The sequence below is a fragment of the Giraffa tippelskirchi genome, chromosome 2 (genome assembly GCF_054371585.1).
Source record: "Giraffa tippelskirchi isolate mGirTip1 chromosome 2, T2T-mGirTip1v1.2.pri, whole genome shotgun sequence".
Taxonomy (NCBI): Eukaryota; Metazoa; Chordata; class Mammalia; order Artiodactyla; family Giraffidae; genus Giraffa; species Giraffa tippelskirchi.
The window spans coordinates 78290474-78314847 of NC_137276.1; the positions used below are offsets into that span (position 1 = coordinate 78290474).

General features: G+C 52.1%; 1 non-coding gene across 1 annotated transcript; it reads right to left on the reverse strand.

The window, feature by feature from the left end:
- Window positions 1-11847: 11847 nt before the first annotated feature.
- TRNAE-UUC (transfer RNA glutamic acid (anticodon UUC)) lies at window positions 11848-11920 on the reverse strand. The gene has a single exon. It is a non-coding gene; the product is annotated as a tRNA-Glu (tRNA).
- Window positions 11921-24374: the final 12454 nt, after the last annotated feature.

The following is a 24374-nucleotide window of genomic DNA, read 5'->3' on the forward strand; positions in this document are numbered from 1 at the left end:
TGGGGGGCTGGGCAGGCTCCTAGCCCAAACCTCCCCCACTGTGGGGAGAGCAGAGAAACCAGAGCCTGCTGAGTCCCAGTGGGATCCCTGATCCAGCAGCTTCCACTCTGTTTCCTGGTGGATTGAAAGTGCCAGAGCCCCCACCCCCACCAGCAGCAGTCTTGCTGGGGTTCCCCCTGGGCACACTCTCTCTTGTCCTGGGGAATCTTCTGTTCCCCTCCAGACCCAGCACCAAGCCTGACCACGTCTCCTGAAACCCCTGCCTCCTGTAGGCAGAGTGGGCGCTGGAGAGCCCTGTTCTCAGGGGCCTCTTTGGAAAGGGGCTGATGAGCTTATGCATATTAATATGCGGTGATGAAGGGCTGTCAGGGGACTCTGTGCAGCAGCCTGAGACCCAAGGGCCTGCTCGCTGGGGCTGGGAGCTCAGCATCTAGCCCCTCTCCAGGCCCTCATCCCTCTGCTCCCAAGCCACCCCGCCCCCAGTGGCCTCAGACTCTGCATGTGTTCTCTGGCCACTGACCTCCACCGGCTGTTCCTTCTGTCTAGAAAGCCCTTCCTGCCTGCTCCTGGCCCCCCTCTGTTGTTCAACTCTTAATCATCACTCAGAAGTCTGGGCTCCAAGGTATCCCTCTCCCCAGCCGGTACTCAGATGCACCATGTTAATAATTTGAAGGGAACCTAGTATGCTTCCTGGGTTTCCCTGGTGGCTCAGTGGTAAAGAATCTGCTTGCATTGCAGCAGTCACAGGAGACATGGGTTTGATCTCTGGGTTGGGAAGATCTTTGGAGGAGGATATGGCAACCCACCCCAGTATTCTTGCCTGGAGAATCTCACGGACAGAGCATACTGGCGGGCTACAGTCAATGGGGTTGCAAAGAGTTAGACACGACTGAAGCAACTGAGCACACACACATGCATGCAGTGTACTTCCTGGGTTTTTTTGTTTTCGTTGTTGTTGTTTTGGCCATGCCCTGCAGTATGTGTGATCTTAGTTCCCCAGCCAGGGATCAAACCCATGTCCCTAGCATCAGGAGCATAGAGTCTTAACCACTGCACAGCCAGGGAAGTCCTGCTTCCTGGCTTAACTGTGCTGGATTTATCTCCTGGCCCTCTCCATGGGGACATGGTGAGGACTCAGGGTGCTAGTCGGATGACCTGCTGTGAGGAATGGCCCTGGAAGCTAAGAAGACAGCCTGGGCAAGGTGCATTCAGGAGGCAGGAGGTAGGGCAGGGCCATCTGCTGCGACAGCATCAGTCCTCACCGGTGCACACTCATACCCCTCTGCGCCCCTTCTCCCTCTGGGCTGCCTCTTCAGTGTGAACAGAAGCCTGTTGAGTCTGTAAACATCAGCGGAAGGGGCGACAGCAGCAGGGCTGGAGCCGGAAGACAATTCACAGGGAGGGAACAAGATGCCTCAAACAAATCATTCGGGGCCTGACATTTGGAGCGTTTGAGTTTGAGACCAAACACAGATGCCCTTTAGATAAATACATTTTTGAGACGTGTTCTGCAGGAGAAGTTTATGACTTTAATAGGTTTTTAGTGTCAGACAAGCATCAGGAAGTGTTTGTTGAGAGACCTTCTCTTAAAAGCTCAGAATCCTTCTCCTCTCTCTGGCCCTTTAAACAGAAGGATACAGGGATCCTCAGCAAGGGGAGCGTCTCTTTCTCCAAGTTCCCTGGGGATTGGCCCTGGGCTGGGATTGCTCAACTGAGGAATGTTCTGGAAGGTTCTGAAGACCTTGGTGCTACAGGCCAGCAGGGTAGGGGGTGGAGGGTCTCTCGGGAAGTTGATTTAGAAGCTTAGAAGCACCCTCCTCATTCAGAGCAGCTCTCCCAACTACCACCCCCAATTCCTCCCTCCCACAGAGGTCCACAGGGATGAGAAGGGCTCTGTGTGGAGGTCGTGGGTCCCTCTCAAGCCTCCAGAGGTTGGCAATTTTCTGTGGGTTGGAAACTTTACAAAGTTCCCCCACGCTGAAGCCCAGGAGTACGAAGGAGCTGAGCTCACTGCAGGCCCTACGCCAGAGAGAGGAGACATGAGGAGAAGGTCAGATGCAATCATGTCTGGAAGCTTCTCCCTTCCGGCTTAGAGACAGGTCCCCACCTGCCCATCCCGGGCTCTGCCCCAGGACCTCCAGGGAGCCCTGCGGCTGCCCTCTGCCCAGCTCTGGCCTGGACACCAAGCAGCCACTGGTGTGGCTGCTCCTACTACTCTGTGTGTGCTGCTCAGCCCTTGCCCTGCCCCTCAAGACACGGGCTGCATTGTGAGGGGGTGGATGCAGTTGCAACCTCTGCGAATTGCAACCTATCCTTGAACAAGGCCAGCGTGGAAGAACTCACTGCAGATCGTCTGTGCTGTGACTCTGGGGAGCCCCCCTGGCTGAGCCAGGCAGAATTCGGGCTTGTCTTCCCACCACACGTGGGTGTGGATGGGCTGGGGGCACACAGGGAGGCCCAGGACCTGGCTCGCAGAAAACACATGGATGGAACTGAGAGGAAGCCCACGTGAACTTTGTGGGCACAGCAGGCCACCTCCTAATACAGCTGTGAGATGAGCACTGGGGTGGTGGGGGATGAGAGAGAAGGGACCGCTGTGTCTGTGCTGTTCTCCACACAGGACATCTCCTGGAGACAGGAGAAGGGTTCTAATCAATCAATATACCAAGACTCCACACTGATTTCAGGGAGGGCCCCTCGTTTCCCTTAGGTGACTTCTGAGGACACCTGGAACCACATTTTCAACCACTCCTGTAACTGAAAAACTGCTGTAACTGAGAAACTCAACCTCGGTTTTTCCATGTCTGTGGATAATTCTGCCCTGCCACTCTGCCCCTCCATCTCCCACCCCGCCCCTCTATCTCCCACCCCCTAGCCCTGGCCCTCAGAGGCCTGTCTCAGACCCTCTCCTTGCCCCAGACCCCTCGGGTCTCACAGAAAGCTGTTTCAGAAACTTAGAAGCATCCTCCTCACTCACAGCAGCTCCCCTTCCCTTCCCCAATCCCCCCTCCCACTCACAGGAACCTGATGGCTGGTCCGCAAAATGTATTTATCTAAATGACCAGATCACTCCCTGTCCTGGTCATTTCATCCAGGGCTGTGTCAGGCAATGACTGAACAGGGAGACTGATGCAGAGAGGCTGGGACTGAGCAGGCACCTGGGTGCCTGCTCTCCCCCCTCACCCCCGCCCCGGGGCCCCGAGCTTACCTCCTCCGCCCCTGGGACTTGCCCAGACCCTCATCAGGAGTCCACCTCAGGGATGGAAGAAGAGAGTTTGGATGAAGCACCTAAGATCTTCTAAAGCTTCGCTCCTGCCTCATAATTGTTTCCTTACAGGATCCAGACGCTTGGATACGGCTGATTCTCTAACACCATTCACAACCTTTTTTTTGTTTTCTTTACGATTGTCTTGGAAGCAGCTACCCACAAATTAAAGCAGCCCATAAACTATGTGTCGTCTCTGGGGGCTCCTGTGACCTTGCCTGTGGCAGGGGGCAGGAGGGAATGACCTCTGTTTTATTTCCCAGGTGGATACCCAGGCTACAGAGGGGCTTTGCCTGGTTACCCATTTGTGTCTGTAATTTATCAGCAATCTCAAAATCCTAAAGGTTGAATTATGCATATCTGACCCCTAGAAGAAAAGCTGAGTGAGGTTTCCCTGGGAGGTAAAGCTTTGAGGCCCGAATCATCTCTCCTAGAAGAGGAGGCAGGCCTTGAGTGGGCAAGAGTGGGAATGGCTCATGGCTCATGGTTCTCATGGAGAACCTACGTGGGGGCAGCCCTGGGCTGCAGCTTCTAACTCATTCAGGGTCACAGTACCCACCTGGGTGGGAGCAGTGCCCCATTTTCCAGGCAGATCGCTGAGGTGCAAACCCAGCTGTTCCTTTTCTGGACTTCTTGCCTCACTTCACTCTGCTCCCCGTTTCCAAATTCTAGTGCGAGGCTGGTCAAACACACTGTGAGCCCGCCCCCCAGGTTCTAACTCTGGGTGTGGGGGTAGGGTGACAGGCTGTCCTCAGGACTAGATCCCAGGGGCTGCTGATGCCACTGGTCTCCAGCCCACTTGGTGGGTATCAGCCGCCCCAGAGCATGGTGCAATGGGAGAGACACAGGTGAAGATCTCAAAATTGAAGGTGCCAGCTTCATTCTGCTGCCAGCACGCCCTGTTCCCAGCGAGCCTCCCCTCTTCTGTGTCTCCTCCCTGTCCGCATCCTCCATCTGCCCCCAGTTTATGGCCACGGCCCTGGCTTCGCTGGGAGCCCACCCAGAACTCACCTTCTCCGCTCCTCTGCAGGGACCCAGCTGTGTTTGCAGACAGCTGTCTCCTCCTAACACCTGTTTTTTCAGCTGGGTCCCTCATGGGAGACTCAGACCCAATGGAGTCCATTGGGCGATCCAGCACACTCACTGTGCAGGTAAAGGTGGTCATCTCTTTGATTGGGCTGGATTCTACTGCCATCCAACTCTTGTATGAGGTGGAGATTCAGAGAGTCTCCAGCAAACACGATTCTCTCATCTGCAGAGCAAGTGGGCTGTCGCCATCACCCAGAACACGCCTGCTCCACTCCTCTGCAGGGACCCACTTGCTTTTGCAGACAGCTTTCTCCGCCTAACACCCATGTCTTCAACTGGGTCCTCAGAGCTAGACTGTTATTGCCATCATCCTGATGACCACGTGCTTGGCTCTCAAGGACCCGGTCTCTGCCAAGCCATGGTCACTTGATAGAGGCTGATTCAGGTCCTGTGCATGGCCAAGGGGGGCTGGGGAAGCTGAGGAAAGAGAGAAGGCCAGGGGACTCTGCACCCTTAGTCAGGGGCTCACAGGCCCCTCCAGACAGTGCACATATGTGGTGGTGGTGGTGCTGGCAGCAGTGACTCTTTCTGGCCTGTGCATTGTTATTTCCAAAGACTGAGTCTTTGAAGCAAAGGAATTTTCATTCCTTTTACATTAATGAAAAACTTGCAGCCAGAGGAAGCACCCCACTAAATGACTGATACTCCACAAGATACGCACTGCTCAGAAATGTCTCCTAGTCAATGAAGAAGAGATAATAGTCAGTGGAATAAAAATTAATCTGGCTACTATAGGAATTAATATAAAAACATCAGATGCAGGACTTATAAGGGATGCCACCTCCAGCTAACCCTCCCTGGGTTAAATACCCCAGGGACGATGATTTACATTCTGTGCTGCAGGGCTCTGCTGGCATAATCGATAGGGATGAGAAATGGGGCCACCCGGCCATGCCTGCCCGCAGGGCTGGGGAGGGGAACCGAGGGGGCACAGGGCAGCCCTGCAGGCTGCTGGGAGCAACAGCCCATCTGAGCCGCCCGCCCCTTCTTCCCCTTCCTCTGCCACCCTTTTGAGCTCCAGGCCTGTGGCCCACGTGTTTCTGGAAGCCTGGACCATGTCATGGTCCCACTGGTCCTCAGCCCTGTGCCCAACTCCTCCAGGCATACAGGAGGCGGTCTAGGGAGGGGAGGGCAGGGCAGGCTGAGCCAGGTGCTGCCCAAGACCAGAGCACCTCAGAGCGGGACCCGCACCCCAACCCTGGAATCATGGGCGAACCTCCCGACGGTAAGCAATCACACAGCCATCTTTGCTCTGCAAGAATTACTGTCCCCAAGTCTTGGTTTAGGGTGAAACTTGCCTAAGCAACTATTTGTTCCCACTGTCCCAGACTTAGGATCTGCTGTTCGATCTAAGCCCTTGTTGGGCATTCCTGGGGTGCTTCTCTGCAGGGAGCTTCAGGCTGGGGCTCATGCCCGGAAGCAGACGGGCCTCACCGCAGTTGCAGGGCTGGCTTCCCCACTGTGCTGGATGAGCCGGGCATCATCCCCACTCCTCCACGGTGAGGGCTGTGCCTACTCAGTTTTGCCCCAATGTGCACCAGCCACACTTGGCGGGGGCTGGGCAGCGGGTTGGTGTCAGGGCCAGCCAGGCTGCTCCTGGGGGTGGAGGGGTGAGGAGAAGAATACCCTGTCATCTGGCCCTCGATATGGAGGCCCGGCAAGAGGCCAAAGCAAGGAAGACAAAGTGTTTACTCCTCAGCCCCTCCCTGCCAAGCCTCCCATGGTCCCTCAGCCACACTCTCTACTCTGGAGTTGCGGCAGCTCTCGGGGGAAGGGGCACCAGCTTCTCGTCATGCCCTGCCCAGCCCTCTGCTCTAGCGTTAAGCCCTAGTCATTGCCATTCAGGAGTGTCATCTGCTGCTCTGACCATACAGCCCCCAAGGGAAATTCCTGTAGGGCTGGCAGTGAGGAAAGTCTGGGGGAAAGGGAAACTCGGGTTCCTTGTTCTTGATGCTACAAGAACCTGGCCCTTCCCGGGGAGGCCTATTGGTGTCTCCTTTGCATGCCCACCCTGAGCAGCCTGGCTGAGTGCCCCGGTGGCCACCACACTTCTGTTCACACTCATACTGAGTGAGCCCAGCACAGGCCTCCATGCCTCATGTGACCTAAAGCCAGGGACAAGTGACCCTGAGCAATCTCAGGGACAGAAAGGCCCAAAGGGACCACTCGGTCTAAGCCTCATCACGGAAAGACTGAGGTTCCACTGAGACTGGCCGAGGCCACAGGGTAAAGCCAGCCTTCTGGCCCCAGGGCAGTGCCCTCTGCCCTCTGCCTGCCAAATCACCCATGCTGCTGGTCTAGGCTACTGTGCAGTCATCCTCAGTCCTACTAAAGGGAGAAACAGAAATTCAAATATTATTTTCATTGTATCAGGAGTTGAATGGTGTCCCCCCAGATCCATATATTGGAGTCCTGATTCTCTGTAACTCAGAATGTGACCTGATTCAGAAACAGGGTCATTACAGATGTAATCAGGTTAAAATGAGGTCACTGAGGTGGGCCCCAATCCAATATCACTGGTGTCCTTCTAAAAAGAAGGAATTTGGACACAGTCAGGCCCAGAGGGAAGGTGAGGTGAAGAGACATAAGCTGAGGAGAGAGGCTGCCAAAAGATCCTCCCATCACAGCCCTCAGAGGGACCAGCCCTGATTTCAGACGTCCGGCCTCCAGAACTGTGAGAAAATAACATGTCTGCTGTTCAAGCCACGCAGTCACCGGAAACTGATGCAGACTGGAAAGAAGGTCCTGGTAATGAACTTAGAGCACTATTAATTTTGTTTTTTTTTTGCGGGAGGAGCTGTTGGTGTTTCAGATTTTGCTGTTGTTAAGTCGTGTCTGACTCTTTGTGACCCCATGGACGATAGCCTGCAGTCTCTTCCGTCCATGGGGTTTTCCAGGCAATCATACTGGAGTGGGTTGCCATTTCCTTCTCCAGTTTCCAATTATTTGTATGCTTTTAGTTCTTATTATGAATCCACAAATTGGGGTGTATTTATCAACAGTCAGAGATTCAGGAGAGGATGCTGATGGGGACGTCTGCTCAGTGCATTCTAGGGGCCGAGGCCCTCCTGGGACGTTGGTTCCCAGGTTGCTGGGATAGAGGGCAGAGAACTGCTGGATATGTGTGTGGGCCACTGAGGTGTGGAGTGGATGAGGACGCTACAGCCCACATTTTCCGCTGTCTTAGTGATGTTTTCTGTCCCCACTGATGGCAGTGACCTTGATCAGGAACCCCATGGTGACCCATACAGGGCACCTCCATCCAGCCAAAGAGATGGAAGCAATGAGCTACTGAGTGCTTGCTTGTCCTTTCACATAATAACAGGTCAGTGTTGTTCTAACGAAAAGACTTTGTGGGCATTACTGCTGTAGGCGTAATCACACAATATGAATTCTAAACAAAATCTCAGACCCCCACTTGGTGAAACTTATTCCAGGGGATTTCAGTGTATTGTTTGACACCCCACTGACTCACCCTGCTCAGTGCACTTTTGCTCTCACAGCAGCCCTGTCTCTACTGAGTTTCAGTGGAAGCTTAAAAAAAGGAATTTCTCTGCAGGCCGGAGCTCAGCTTGCTGTAAGATCACAGGAGGGATTCACAGACCTCGCAACCTTTGGGAAAATGACCAAATATCTTATTCTGAAAACTAATACCTAACATTTTGGTACCAAGAAAACATTTCCCATTAAATAGAAACCCCCAGGGACTTCCCTGGTGGTCCAGTGGTTACAACTTCACTTTCCAGTGTAGGGAGTGTGGGTTCGATCCCTGGTCGGGGAGTAAAGATTCCCACGTGCCTTGAAGCAAAATAAATAAATAAAACAGAAGCAATGTTGTAAATATGAACTTTCCTGGTGGCTCCAGGAAGTAAAGGATCTGCCTGCAATACAGGAGACCTGGGTTTGATCCCTGGGTTGGGAAGATCCCCTGGAGAAGGAAATGGCAACCCACCCCAGTATTCTTGCCTGGAGAATTTCATGAACAGAGGAGCCTGGCAGGCTACAGCCCATGAGGTCGCAAAGAGTCGGACACAACTGAGTGACTAACACTTCCACTTTCAATGTTGTAACAAATTCAATAAAGACTTTTTAAATGGTCCACATCAAATAATCTTAAAAAATAAATAAATAAACATAAACCACTTCCAGGCATGAGACACTTCCCCTCCCACATCTGGCAGACCCTCTGGAGTAGCTTTCACTGACCCAAACCAACTGGAGCTCCCCCAGAACAAGGAACCCTATGCCCACCTGTGTTCTCAGTCAGTCATCCACAGAGTGGGTGCTGCGTCCCTCCGTCCAGAGATCACTGAGGGCACTGTTCTCACCATCTATTACTCAATTACAAACCATCCCCAAACTGTCTTAAAACAACATCGTTATTTCTTTTGCTCACGAGTCTGCAACATGGGCAGGCCTCAGCAGGCGTGCCTTGTCTCTGCTGCACTCCACTTAGCTTAGGGTAGCTCACAGGCAGGACTGGAATCGCATGGCTTGTGTCATGTAGAATCACATGGGCTTCCTCACCTGACTGTGTGTGGTGCTGGTTGCCAGCCCAGACCCTCTGCCTTCACTGGAACTGCCCACCAGGGCACAGACATACAGACCTCCCTGTAGGTAGGAGCTGGGCTTCCTTACAATATGGTAGTCAAAGTCGTATCACCTTCTGTATCCTCGCCTCCAAAGTCCCCCTGCATCCCTCCGTCACATTCTATTTATCATAGCTGTCACGAAATCCAGCCCAATTTCTAGGAGAGGGGAAACAGAATCCATCTCTGGATGGGGGTGGTGGTGGCAGGATTCTGGAAGAGCATGTAGGACAGAAATATTGCTGTGGTCATTTGCAGCCTGCCACATCCTGGTCCAGAGGTCACACTGGGGAGTCTGGGTCAAGGGGGCAGGTTCCCAATGTGGTTCACCATCAGGAGTTAGGGACACAGTCCAAAAATGCCTCCCTACTGCCCCTGAAGTGAGTCTGAGCTAACACTGAACAGGCCACACCTGTGTCCCCTTTGGCCCCGTGGGCCCATCGGCACAAAGACCAGCAATAATCCTCTCTCAAGACTCTTCAGCTTCAGCTGTCTGTGATGCCAGGACTCTCTGATCTATGGAATGAGTCATCAGTGGCATCTCCTTCAGCAAATGACCCATTCAAAGGGAAGATTTGTCATGCCTGGGGCATTTTATGAATCTTGTTGATTCGTCTGGCAAGCTGTGATTCCAATAGGAACAACACAGCCAGCATATGGTGATGCCGCCAGGGCAGATGCTTGGATCAAGGGCACATGGGAGGCACGTGTGACCCGTGCCATGGCTGCCTCCTCCCACCTACCTGAGGGGGACCCTGGGTGGTCAGCTCCTCCCAGCCAAGATATCTAGGTAGGGTGGGGGCTGAAGGCTCAAGCTTGCACTCTACACTTGTGACACCTGTGTGAGTGACAAAACGACCCTGGGCTGGGCTCCCCTGGACCCCAACACAAGGGAGGAGCTGGCCAGGGTGCAAAGACAGCTGTCTGCACCCAGGACCCAGGCCCATGCTCTGGTCTTCCACTGCCTGGTGTGGGTGAGTGTGCACCTGTGCACAGGTGACACTCACCTGAGGCCTCCTTCCTCACCTGTACACAGGTGACACTCACCTGAGGCCTTATTCCTCACCTGTGCACAGGTGACACCTACCTGGCAGCAACAGGAGTCAGAGGGCTCAGCCCAGGAGTTCTGGATGCCAGGGGCACACCCTCTCCTCCTTCCCTTGCTCTCTCTGTGAAGCCTAGCACGGTGCTGGGCACACATGGGGTCCTGTGGCCTCCTGCTCATTCTCAGAACAGGTCAAGGAAGACATGGACCTCAGGGTCTCTGAGACGGGGTGGAGTGGGCTGTGGCTGTGATGTTGGGCAGGGCTGCTGTGAGGACCCCAGAGGGGACGGTGGGGTGGGTGCGTTCCTACCCCTGGATGGAGTTCCCTCCAAATGTCCATATTCTGGATCGAACTATTGGATCTGAGACTCAGAAGGGAATGCAGCCATCTCTAAGGTCAATGGAAGAAAAGGGAGCATCTGAGTCCTCGGAAAGTGAGGGTCCTGGGCTCCTTGGAGCCTCTTCCACTCCTGGTCTGACCCCCGCATTTCTCTCCCTGTCACTAATCCCAGAGATTAGTGCCTCTCCCAGAGATTCTGTCCCTTTACTGAGCCCTTCCTCAGCTGCAAACCCCCTGTCATCAGCGCAGAAAGGGTTCAAAGTGGTGCCTGCCCCAGGGTTGGGGTGCAACAGAGCAGGGTATGGGCGAGGGCTCCGGGAACTGAGTGTGACAAGGACAATCCCTGGACGTCTCTCTCCCTCTTCCCCTCGACATTGCCCCCCAAGTGTTCCTATTCACCCAGCGAAGTTCGACCTTGGGTGGCCCAGTTTTCTGCCTCCCCCGAGTACTCCCCTGGCTGGAGGAGGTGAGGGAGGCTGCCTGTATTCAGGACCCTCTCCTCCCAACAACGGTCTCAGTCACCCTGGTTGCTCACTCCATTTTCTGTGCCTCTCCAGCCCTCACAGCCACCTCCCTGGGCCTCCAGCTCTCATGGAAGGACCTACTCAGCCTTTTCCAGTCTGTCTGCACCACCCACTCAGTCACAGCTCCTGAACCTTGTGCATTGTCTTGCTGCGGCTTGAACCCACTTCTCAGGCTTCCTGGATCACTCCCTCCAGAACATGCTGGAATGCTCCTCATCTTCAAACCCAAACTACAAGACCTTGTGCCTGTCCCTTATTCCTTGGCTCTTTTTTGGGGGGGGGGGGGAGGGGCCTCATGGTTTGCAGGATCTTTGTTCCCCAACCAGGGATCAAACCTGTATCTCCTGCAGTGGAAGCATGGAGTTCTAACCACTGGACTGCCAGGGAATTCCCTCAGCTCTCTTGAGAGGTGTTATCTTTGTAACCACCTCCTCTTCTGGCCCCTGTGGTCCCTGCATCCCCCTGCAACCCCTGTGGTCCCTTCCCTGCCCCGACTCCGGCTTTGTCTAAGCCTGAAAGCTGAAGGACCTCCACCCAATGGGCCAGAAGTGACCCTCTGCTGTCCACATGCTCAGCTCCTGGCAGCACTGGACTGCTCATCCACCTGCCTGTGTGCCCCCACCCCCGGACCTCTCCTCACTTGGCTTCCCGGACACACCCCCTCCTCTTCTTCATCCATGTGCCTTCCTCGTCTCCATTACTAAACATGGATGTGTTCACAAAGGATCCCCAACCTGGGCCATCAGTTTAGCCCACACTGACTCCTCAGCGACCTCATCCAGACCCAGCTTGAAACCCACCCCACCCCACCCCCAACACTCTCCTCCATCCCCCATCTACTCGAGCCTCTCCTCCCCACTGAAGTCCATTCACTAAGATGCCTGCCCCCCACGGACTCTCTGCACGGCCCCCAGAGGGCATCTCAGGTTTAATGCATCAAAAACAAACTCTTTTTTTGTGTGTGTGGCTGTGTCATGTGGTTTGCAGGATCTTAGTTCCCCAAACTGGGATTGAACCAGTGACCTCAGCATTGAAAGTATGGTGTCTTAACCACTAGACCACCAGGGAATTCCCCCAAACAATTAATTTCCACTTTTCCCACCCCCAAATCTTGCTTGTCCTTCAGTTATTCCCATCTTAGTAAAAGGGGCCATATTCACTCAGTTTTTCAGGACAAAGACCAAAGAGTTACAAGTGATTCCCTTCTCTCTTTCATACCTTGAATCTGATCCAATGACATGTTCTGCTGGGTCTCCAGAACATACTCAGAATCTCATCCACCTGCATTGGTCCAAGCTGCTGTCCTCTCCAGGCTGTCGCAGTGGCCTCCTTCTCAGGCTCCCGTCATTGCTCCTCATCCCCTTCTCACAGTCCCAGAGGGATGCTGGGGAAAAACTCAGCCCATCGCATGGAGCAGGCAGCTGAGGTCCCAACCGTGCCAGAGCGGTGACTCAGCAGCTGCATTGGCTCACCTGCCCCTGAGCCTGCAGCCTGAGGGGTAAGTGGTCCACAGCCAGCTCAGATGGGTGGGCGTCACCCATCTGACGCTCACCCACCCACCTCTGCTCACCCCACCTCCCTGACCTCAGCCTCCCCTTGCCTGCCCCTCCCCTCCCTCTTCTGCTCCTCCTCCTCATTCCACTTGGGCTTCTCCAGCCTGCTGTAGGTGTGTGCTCAGTCGCTCAGTATGTGCTCAGTCGCTCAGTCGTGTCCGACTCTTTGCGACCCCACGGACTGTAGCCCGCCAGGCTCCTCTGTCCGTGGGGATTCTCCAGGCCAGAATTCTGGAGTGGGTTGCCATGTCCTCCTCCAGGGGATCGTCCCCTTTCAGGGATGGAGCCGTTGTTTCCAGTATCTCCTGCATTGGCAGGCCGAGTCTTTACCACTGAGCCCCTCGGGAAGAGCCCCGCTTCCCCCCAGGCCTGCTCTTCTTTAAATACAGCAAGCCTGTTGGTACTGGGGGCTCTGCCCTGGCTGTCCCTTCTATTTGGGAGATGTTTGCCCTTGACCTCTCCTTCACTTTGCCCAGATGTCGGTTCAGATCTTGTTCCTCAGTGGCCATTCTCTAAGAAGCAGTCTCCCATGCTCTCCCTGCTCCACTGGGCTTTCTTCAGAATCCTGTTATGTTTGCATGGTTGTATTTGTTGGTGTGCTTTGCACATGCATGTGTTGGTTTACATGAATGTAAAATTCCAAGAACAGGGAGTTTGCTCTTTTGTGTCCCTGGTGCCTAGGACAATGCTTAGAACACAGTAGATGCTCAAGAAATAGCTGTTGATTAACTCAGTAAATGAGATGTTGTTGCATCCACATCAGGACATGTGGCTTCCTGGGTCTTCCCAATAGCTGTGTGCTATTCCACAGTGTGGACATGCCCAAGTGTAATTAGCTGGCCCCTCACTTGAGGACATTTAGCATTCTTATTCTTTTGCTACAATAAACAAAGTTGCATCGCACATCTTTGTACACCTATCTTTGCATTTATGTGTGAATATAGTGAAAAATCAATAATTCCAGGCTCTGCACTTGCTGGATCAAGGAGTGCATGCATTTAAAGCTTTGGTAGATAATGCTAAATTGTCATCCAAGAGTATTTTTTGACAACTATGATTTTTGAATTTTTAAAATATTTGAAAATCCATATGTCAAAGAATGAATTAACCTCACTCCTTTAAAGAGCCCTTGAAACTGAGATCAGGCTCTGGGACTGAGTGTCATTTCACAATGGCGAGGCTGAGTCTCAGCGAGGGCATAGGGACTGTCATTCCTTGGCCATGGCCATAGTAACCAGCACACTCCAGCACTGGGGTCCCACACCCCAGCCTCTTTCACTCTTACAGAAATCAGCCTTCAGTGCCTGTCACTGGTTGACTTTGGGAAAAACTAAAGGACAGTCACTGAGAGTGGAGAGCTGTTATTATTCTGCATTGTCAAGAACTTCCTGAAGCACCAACCCAATAAGGATCTATGCAGTGCTGGCCACATGCTGCAACAGTGTGGACACAGCCTTCAACAACACAGAAAAGCTTGGCCCTCAGAGAGCTTGCAGGGCACTCGAGGAGACAGATAATGAACAGAAGAGTACATCAGATGGGAAGGAAGGCTATGAGAAAACCAAACCAGCAGAAACTGTGTGGTTGCCTGTTTCAGAAGTGGCTTCAGGTGTTCACACCTCTGGGTTCTCACACCCTTGTGCAGTTCCCCCACTCCAAGTTTGGACTGGACCTGGGACTTGCTTTTAATGACTAGGAAAGGCAGAGTGATGGGCTGGCACTTCCAAGACTAGGTTACAAATGCCTGTGAGGGGACTTCCCTGGTGGTCCAGTGCACTCCCAATGCAAGGGGCTCAGGTTCGATCCCTGATTGGGGAACTAGATCCCACATGCTGCAACTAAAGATTTGGCACAGCCAAATTACTTAATTAAAAAACAAATGTCTGTGAGTCTGTCTCACTGGCATGCCCTCCCTTTCCCCTTGTTCACCTTGATGTTTTGAGCAGCACTAGGAGGGCCCACGTGCCAGGGACTGAGGGCAGCCTGGGAGGAGACAACTGCTGCCCACAGCCTTATAAGACAGCCTTATGCAGACCCAGCCCTGAAAGGACCCCAGCCTAGCTTGCCTGAAGTTACGAGAGACTCAGAGAAATAGCAAGGCCACACCCATATTCCTGATCCATAGAAACCATAAGGTAAACATGCAAATACTGTCTTTAAGCCTCTACGTTTTGGGCTAACTTGTTACACAACAGTAGCTAACTCACACAAAGGGGAATAGAGAGTGCCAGGGGAGGGGATGCAGTTTAAAATAGGATAGGATGGAAGGAATTATTTGAGACTTGAAGAAGGGGGAGACTGAGCCTCGGGATTCCAGGGGCAGAGTTGGATTCTGGATGGCAGTTACAAGGGTGGCTGGAATAGAGCGAGAGGGGCAAGAGGCAGGGGCAGGAAAGAGAGGGATGGAAGGATGTCATGTTAGCATTTTTTTTTTTGACCCTGAACTTGAGGAAAGGGGGCTTTTAAGACTTTGAGCAAATGCACATTTCAACAGGGTCCAGGTGGGCGATAGGTTTAAGGGAAGGTGGGGGGTAGCAGGGAGACAGCCAGAGGTGTCAGGTCCCCGGTTTACTTGAAAGGTGACAATAATAATAGGGTGTGAGGGAAGAATTCCTGCATCTAAGGGTGGGTGTAGGGGGCAGGTTCAGGGAAACCTGGCAGTTGGGGTTCACAGGCCCCAGACGCCTGTCTGACCTTGAGGTGGAGGGCTGAGCAGGCAGTTGGGTCAGGCAGCGTGTACGGTGTTTAGGGCCATAGGACAGGAGTGAGTGTTGGGGGAGGTGAGGAGAGGACCCAGGGGTGAGAGTGAGGCAGGGAGTCTGTAGTCCAGCTGAGGGACAAAAGTGCTGGGTTATCGAGAATTGAGGCCGAGCACTGACTTAGAAACTGGGAGCGTCAGTACAGAGTGAGTCCAACAGAGGCCTGTCTGAAGGATGGGCAAGTAAGGCCCAAGACAGGGAGAGGGCAACAGCCCTTGGAGCTGGTGGGGAGTCAGGGCGTCTTGTCCTCGGGAAGTTCCGAGGACGCGGGTGCCCCTGCAGCTCATGCCTGCTCCCCCGGCCCCCACCTCACTGGCAGACAAGTGACCCTGGGGGTGTCAGCGGGACTGGAGACGAACTGGGCGACTGCCTTTGGAATTTCCTGACCTGGATGAGATTCAGCCTTTAATCTCATGTTGCATCTACAGCCTTGTCTCATGTGGTTTGTGAGAAGCTGGGGAAAAAAAAAAAAAGGGCTGATAAGCTTCACAGAAAGGAGGAGAGACCAACCCAAGACATTTTGAGTGAGCTCCAAGGGGCCAGTGGGGGGAAGGACAGAGACTCATAGGTCCGAGCTGAGGGTGCAGCCAGGGGATGCTGGGTGTGCCAGGCTGCAAGACTAGCCCCGGTCAGGCACCTGCTGTGGGGCAGGACTTCCCAAGCCTCAGTTTCTCCATCAGACAAATGGAGTGACTGGGAACACCACCTCACAGGCTATAGGCAGGAGCAGGAGGTGGGCAGTGACTTTGTGTCCTTCTGGGAGAGGGATCCAGGTGGCACCAGTGGTAGGGGGTGGAGAGTGCCCCAGAGAGTCAAAGTGTTGCTCTGCGTGACGGGGTGGCGGGGTGGGGGGCAAAATCATATATGTGGAAGTATAAACCTGCCACTGAACTGAGGAAAAATGCCGTCTGAAGCAGCATCTGCTTCCCATCCTCTTCATCTGGGCCCGGGAGGATTTGTTGCCTCTCAGGGGCCAAGAAAGCAGGTAGTGAGAGCAAGACCTGAGGGCTGGATGTCTTGACAAATTGAATTTTCCTTCTTTTCTGGCCTCCTGGGAGAGATATTGTGTCCTCCATTGATGCAAATGTGTTCAAAGTGCACTTTTCACAGACTCAAATATAACAAGCCGCTTTTCCGCTGAGGCCTGGGACTGTGGCAAGGACCCTTTTGCTGAAGGTGGCCCGTGGCTGGTTATAGAGTCTGTGGCTGGCATGGGGGCAGAGTCCAGGTACCATGATGGGTGAGCCAGGGGAGCCTGCAGAAGGCATGCAGAGAGCAGCGACCCCAGGAAGCATCTAACACACCCCTTTTGCTTTGAGGAACCAGGCCCAGAAAAGGCACTGAGCTGCCTGGGGCAGGCAGGGAGTCCTGGGCACTTGGCTTGCTTCTCCCTGCCCCATCTTCCAGGCCATCTCAGACTAGGTTTGCTCCTGGGAAGGAGCAAGGAGCTGTCAGCCAGCAGTTGGTCTTCAGCCAGGAGTTTGGGCTTCGTCCAGGAGTTGGTATTTGTTAAAAGAGATGGAAAAGGTGAAGCTGTTATCAAGAGGCGGTATCTGAGGGCTGAGTTCACTGCAGGGTCTCAGGAACTAGATAGCATCAGCCTGGTCTGCCCAGAGGACATGAAGGAAATCTAGGGCGGTCACACATGGGGGCCGCCTACTCTCTGGCCCGCCTGCCCAGTGCTCCTGAGAGCCTGGAAGATGGAAAACAGGTTAACAAGTCCAGGAGGAAATGAGCATAGATGCCTTTGCTGCCAAGGGCTTGGTTCAGCAACCTGATTGCTTCTGGCTTCCTCACCAGCCTGAGGCTGGTAGTGATGGCCATTTCTGACAGAAGGGTGTCTGGGTTTGGGAGTTGGAAAGGGGTTCTTTGGAAACCTCGGATCTTGGTCTGCACGGTTCTCAGCTTTGCTAAGTCTCAAGAAAATGTGGGCTCCCAGGTGGTCCCCAAGGCTTGATATTTGCCTCTTGTTTCACAACAGGTGGGCTTCTATTTAGATGAACCTCAAGAGCAGGAGAAGTTTCTGCTACTGAGAGAACGTTTGGTGAACTTCACCACCCACTCCTGATTCACTGAACAAGGTCACAGATTTTCCTTTCATGGGATAAAGAAAATAGTGGCAGACTCGGCAAGGTCATTCTTACCTTCTGTTCCTTTATGATCTGCACTAATTGAGGCTGAAAAGCTAATTAAATTCCCAGCCTGTCTTGAACTAAGTGTGGTCAAACAATACAGTTCTGGTAAATGAGATATAATTGGAAGTCAGCTGGGGGGTTCTGGGAAGACTTGTTTTCTTGATTCAAGAGCCACAGGTGGCTGGTATTTCTAATTTTCACTCCATTTCCCTTTTTCCTGCCTTGCAGGTGGATGTGACGCCAGGAGTTGTAGCAGTCATGTTGTAATACTGAGGCAGAACACATGAAAAAGAGGCAAATCCTTATGGAGACAGGCCTTGATATGGCTGAGCTGCTGAACCTAGGCCAGTAGCTGTCAACTTGCAGACCTCTTGTAAACTAAGGTAAAATCAAGCTTTATTTGTTTAAGCTGTTGTGTTTGGAATTTCTGCAGCTGAAAGCATTGCTGGCTAATGCACACCACTATGACAAAGTATCAGCCAGCATCAAAGGTGACAACGAAACCCTACCTGCATTCCCACCACATTTTGAGACAGGGGTGTGTCCGCTGTAACCACCAGGAATGATAATAATACAAATAACATTTCTGAGTGTTCATTACATGCCAACAACTATCCTAAGCACTTGGCATACTGACTCATCTGATCTTCCAACAATCCCATGGGGAACATTTTTCATGTGTCAAAACTAAGGCACAGAGAGGTCAAGGGAACTTGCTCAAGTTAGTAAGCAGTGAGCCAAGATGTGAATTCAGAAAGTCTGGCTCCAGGATCCATCCTCACAGTCACATGTGATACTCACCCTCTCGCTCTCTACAATCAAGAGTCAGGGGAGACCAGAACAGCCCTGATCGAGGCTTCTTATCCTGAGCTTCATGGCTGCTTCATTGCTTCCTTTCACGCACTTCCCTGGGGAAGCCAGCTACCTGCTAAAGGAGGGTGGAGAGCCAGGATCAGAGCTGGGGAACTGCAATCTGAAATGTTTGACAGCCTCAGGCTGGGGCAGCCTGTGGGGCTACTTCACAGACAGCCAAGACCTTGGGCCAAGACCCCTCCTCTGCTCCAGGGCATGTATGAGTGAACACTGTCAATATTTTTCTCTTCCTTCTCCCATTTCCCAAATTGACTGACCCCCTTCTGATGAACATCTTTTTCATTTATTTTTAAAGCTACTTTAGTATTCAGTAATACTGATGAGTCTTATAGGCTGGGGAGCTGGCTGTCTCTTCTCCACCTATTATCACTTAAAGCATTTTTCTCATTATTCATTCATTTATTTTTAGTGTGCTTTGTTGCTGTGCAGGCTTTCTCTAGTTGTGGTGAACCAAGGCTACTCTTTGTTGGGGTGTGAAGGCTTCTCAATGCGGTGGCTTCTTTTGTTGCTGAGCACAGGCTCTAGGCACACTGGCTCAGTAGTTGTGGTGCATGGGCTTAGTTGCTCCTCGGCATACAGAATCTTCCCGGACTAGGGACTGAACTCCTGCATTGGCAGGTATCTACTTGCCTTATCCACTGTACCATCAGGGGAAGTCCTTAAAGTTTTTTTTTCATTTGGGAAAGAAATACATGGCTGCTATAAACCCTTAACATAGTTCAGAAGTGTGTGAAATGCAAAATATGATTTTCTGTTCCTATGTTTTCAATCTCCAGGGCCTCTCCCCATAACTCAGAGGCATAACGTTGCCTGTAAGACTGGAGTGTGTCCTTTTAGTTTTCCCTACACAAAAGCACTCACTTTTGTAAGATGCACATCTCTTACCTTAAATTTTAAAAAATCAGACTATACATGGCATTCTGTAAATTGCTGCTTCTCCAAAAATAATTCACAGACTTAAATTTGGTTCATTTTAGGAAGGAAGTACTACAATTCCCTCAGTTAACTTTGTGTCCATGGACATTGATTGTTTCCAACATGTTGCTTTTGTGTACTTGTGTGCTAGTTTGGGTTGAAGGGGTTCCTATGAGTGGCACGGTTGTGTGCATGTGCACACCTATCACCATCAAACAGGTATGACAGGCATGGCCAAATGCCCTTTCTCACTGCTGTCCCAGGCCCTCTCCCACTGAGGACAAGAGTGCTCCTCATCTATGCCTCGCTAATCGTAGATACTTTCAATACTTAAAAGTGTTGCAAACACCCCAGTCACAACATGCAGTACCCTAATCTTGGTTTCTAAATACAGCCCCTACTGAAAGGAACCAGGAACCAAGGCTCCTTGGAGAAATGATTGATTCCAGGGTTGGGACAGGGAACTTAAAAATGGGGTTAGAGGGACTTCCCTGGGGGTCCAGTGGCTAAGACTCTGTGCTCCCAATGCAGGGGGCCAGGGTTTGAGCCCTCATCAGGGAACTAGATCCCATATGCCACAACTAAGACCCGGCACAGCCATATAAATAAATAATATTTTTAATGGGCTTAAAATAGCTTGCTGTGACAGAAAGTAAGGAAGTAATCAAACTATGATGGAGGTGTGTCAAAGGGACACAGGAACCGACTTGAAGGAGTTCCCATTGACCCAACTGGGATATTTTGAGCATCAAAATAAGTAATAACAGAAATGAATTATAACCACTAGAATTAAAAAACTCCATGCATCCTATGAGATTGTCTGCTTGCTCAGTCATGTCCCACTATTTGCAATCTATGGACTGTAGCTTGCTAGGTTCCTCTGTCCATGGGATTCTCTAGGCAAGAATATTTAAGTGGATTACTATTTCCTTCTTCAGGGGAGCTCTCCAATCCAGAGACTGAACCCACATCTCCCACATTGGCACGCAGATTCTTTACCATCTGAGCCACCTGGAAAGCCTAGTAAAAAAGAAAAGGAAAGGCTAGCCTTCACAGTAGAATGTCAGCTAATAAGTATAGCTAGAACTTAGAAAAATTATCATTTGGCAACAATTGTAATGATAACTTATACAGATAAGGATCAGCAGCAGATGCCAAATTTGTGGGTGAAAGCTTGAACAGGAATAGTGGAATCACTGAACTTGTTTATTACAAAAGGAAAAGTAGTAACTTGGGGCCTTCCCAAGGCAGAGTGAGGGTCTGGGAGATAAAGTTATAGTAGTCCTCATGGGGGAGGGGAGGATAGACAGAGTTCCAGCTTCACGTCCTCCTAGTGGATGATTCTGAAAGCTTCTCAGGGGGGCCCAGCAGCCCCCAGTCCCCATGATGACCACCCCTCTATTGGATTTTCTCCTCTCTTACTCCTGCCTCCTGCCATCGCCTCCCAAACCAACTCCCACCCCAAGTCCTGTCTCAGGCCTTGCTTTGGTGGGGACCAAGGCAACCTGCTTGGTGGGCTGCTGAGCTCCTGGGTGTCCATGCAGCTTGGGGAGACCAGTCAGGATCAACTGCCATGGTTGACTTGAGGGCCATTGTGGGTGGGATGGCTGGGTGGGGTTGGAGGGTTTGCTGAGAGAGCATGGGGGACAATAGCACAGTCATGGCAGCTCTGCTCCTAGGCTTTGGAATGGAGCACTGGAAGGACGAGGTTGCCACCTGCTGCCATGTGGGAGAGTTCGGGCAGAGCTGTGCAGGTGCTACTAGTTACCCTGGAGGTGCCTTCCAGAGTGTCAGAGTGACCTTTGTGGGCGGCATCAGTGAACAGATGCATGATGCCATTGCCTGGATGAGCTCACCGTGGAGAGAGTGGGGAAGAGAGGAGACAACCAAGAACGGAGGCTCTTGGGACATTCCAAAGTCCACACGTCAGGACAAGAGGGTGAGGCCAGCCAGGGGACCAAGGAGGGTGGGTGGCAGGTGAGGTGAGACTCCGAGCCAGCTGTGTGAGCTGGGATTCTGCTGCTGCTCTGCCGGTCCCAGCCAGGGAGGGGAGCGCTGCCAGGAGGGAGTGACTCACCCCGTCAAGGGCAGCCAGCAGTGTGGAGGGCGAGACAGCCTGGATGCGAGCGCATCCCTCAGACATCCTGAGATACAGGGAGGAGGGGTCGGCTGCCTTGGGAGCCGCTGCATCTCTGACGTGTCATTAGTACTCGGGAGGAGGACAACTGACCTTTTTTCCTTTATGGCTTTTTAAAAATCTGTTTTCTACTTTGAGTTGATGTTATTTTTTTGTGTAAGAAAAAACAGTGTATTTTATTTTATTTAAGAGTAAGTTAGGATCTTTGCAAATTATGTATCAGCTACAGGGTTAATATCCAAAATATACAACAAACTCATACAACTCAAAAGCAAAAAAAGAAAAAAAATGGAAGAAATTTGATTTAAAATGGGCAAAGGACCTGAATACAGACATACCTCCTTTCTGCATGCTTTGCTGTACTGTGCATCACAAATACTGCTTTTTATTTTTTCAAATTCAATGTCCGTAGCCAAAAAAAAAAGTAAGTTAGGTTCCAGACATGTTCTAGATCCCTTAGGCACAGTGGTGGGCTAGTGATAACTTCATGGCTCCTGAGTGGGTCTGGGGACTTTACACCCAGGGGAGGGCAGTTCACCTGGGTTTTGGTTCAGTGGGGCTGGACTTCTGGGTGATCCTGAGCAGCTTCCCCTGGAGAGAACCAGACCCCCATTTCAGACAGCCTGTGTGGAGTCTCTTGACCCCTCTGTGATGCTCCTGCCTCTGTTCATGAGGATGAAAGAGTGGCCTCTGCACACTGGGTTGGTGAGGGGCAGAGGGGCATCACTGCTTGTCTTGCTGTTTGTCTGCCGTGACCTTCCTCAGAGACAGGCATGGAGGTCATTGTCTCCTGGCCCCAAGGCTGGCTCAGCAGGACCATCTGACCACCATCACAAGTATTCATGGTTAAAATAGATTTATTCAGCATTCACCTGTTACTGAGCACCCACTCTGTGCCATCCACCATTCTGGTCCTGGGAGTGTAGCAGTTAAGAGAAGATGCAGTCAGAGTAAGGTCAGGGACCATCTAACCATCTCATCCTCTGGTTGGATGGCATCATTGACTCAATGGACACGGGTCTGAGCAAACTCAGGAGATAGTGAAGGACAGAGAGGCCTGGCATGCTGCAGTCTGTGGGGTTGCAAAGAGTGGGACACGACTGAGTGACTGACCAAAAACAACAAAGGTCAGGGACAGGGAGATGACTGTGACTGTGGATGCAATGAGCAGAGGTGGGCCCAAGGCCCTGAGCTGAGCTGCTGCTACAGTCCAGTCCTCAGTGCCTCTCCTAGTGGAGAACTGAGAGTGGCCAGGCCTGGGAGCCCCTTGCAGAAGCAGCCCCACACCAGGTGAGGAGTCTGAGGACTGGGGTAGAAAGTGCTGCCCAGGGCTGTGAGTGAATGCCCTTCTCTCAGCCTCAGCCCACTCCCTGCCCCTCCTTCACACAATGTTCCATGCTCCCTCACCCTAACTGCCCATGCCGAGCCCCTGGCCCCACCTGGCATACTGCTCAGGAAAGGTGACCTTGGCCTGTACCACAGGGACAGATCACCAGCAGTGGCTCCTGCACAGGAGAGGCCACACTGGAGTCATTTACAAACACATCACAGGACAACTCCAAGCCAGTCGAAAATCAATGCGGTAAAACAAAAAAACAAAAACCAGAAGTCTGCTGAGGCAGTAACCATGAGCAGCTTTCTCTGGACCTTGGGCTCTGGGTTGTTTCTATGGTGATGGTTCTCCGGGGCCTTGGGCCCCTGGAAATGTGGGGATCAGAGCTGCAGTTCTTCTCACAGCATCTCCATCAACTGCCTTTTCAGCTGAGTCTCCAGGGTGAGAACCCTCTCATCACTTTGTTGTTTTGTTAGATTATCCTGTCTTTTCCAAACTGTGCACCATGCGTGAGTTACTTTTATAACTGAAAAGCCAATACTTCCATTAAGATTCAGAGGAAAGTTTACAGTTTACTTATAAAAACAATAGAAGTGGCTCTGGCCAAGCTGAGTTTGGTAAAGCGGGCACCGGAGAGTTCTTCTGGCCAGCGCCTGACCCGCTGCGGAGCCTCTGGGTGTTTGGCAGGACCCAGAAGTAAGCCGGTTGCCAATTTATGGATCCCAGGGCCTCTTGGTTTGGGCCTGGACTCTTCTCGGCCTCTGGGTATCCTCCTGTCCCTGGCCCCTCCCACTTTTCTTCTTCCAAATTGACCAAAAGAAATACAGCCTCCCATTTCAGTGGGGGAAAAAAATTCATCTAAGTAGCCTTTTAATAAAAACAGAGGCTCTTGCTTGATCACAAAATCAATTAGTTGGTGGAGAATTTTATTAGTCAATCATGTAAGTAATTAAAAATATTGATTGATGGGGGCCCCATGGGCCGAAAGCGGCTGCTTCTCCCCAGCAATGTGGGGCAGTGGCTGGCATGGGGGCACTGAGAAGTGATCCTGAGTGGGGGCTTTTAAATCACTCCCCAGTGTGCCTCTCCCAAGGTCAAACCGGGACACATTAGACAAGGGACTCAGCTGATCTTGGAGCCTCCATTTTCTCATGTGAAAAACAACAGGGCTGATAACATGGGATTCTCTCGTGGACTAAATGAGACAGAGCTTGGATGGTGAGTGGCATGGCTTGAGGGCTCATGACAGGTGGGGCTATATTCCTGACTGTCAAGGAATTCTAGGCCAAGGAATTCAAGTTCAGTTTTGTTCTGGGGCCGAGGGTGGGAGGGACAGAATGGTCAGGGGGCCTGGTCTTCTGAGTCAGGCCTCGCCAACAGGCAAGGGCTCTGCCGGGTTTTGTCTGACCAGAGGCGGATCAGGTGATGTGAGTGCCCAGACTCCTATGCTCAGCTGCTGCTGCTGCTGCTAAGTCGCTTCAGTTGTGTCCGACTCTGTGCAACCCCATAGACGGCAGCCCACCAGGCTCTCCTGTCCCTGGGATTCTCCAGGCAAGAACACTGGAGTGGGTTGCCATTTCCTTCTCCAGTGCCTATGCTCAGCACCCAACTCAAATTCAAGGGGGAGAGGAAACGGACTCCCTGTTGGCAGGGGAGTGGCAGATTTCTGAGAGAGCATATGGAACTAGAACACTTTTGTGGCCAGTTTTGGAAAATATCACCTGCTGCATTGGATCCCTTCCTGGAGGCCTGAGGGTGGTATCCTTGGCCTTGAGAAGCACCTGCCTTGGCGCTCGCCTCGGAGGGATCATGAAGGG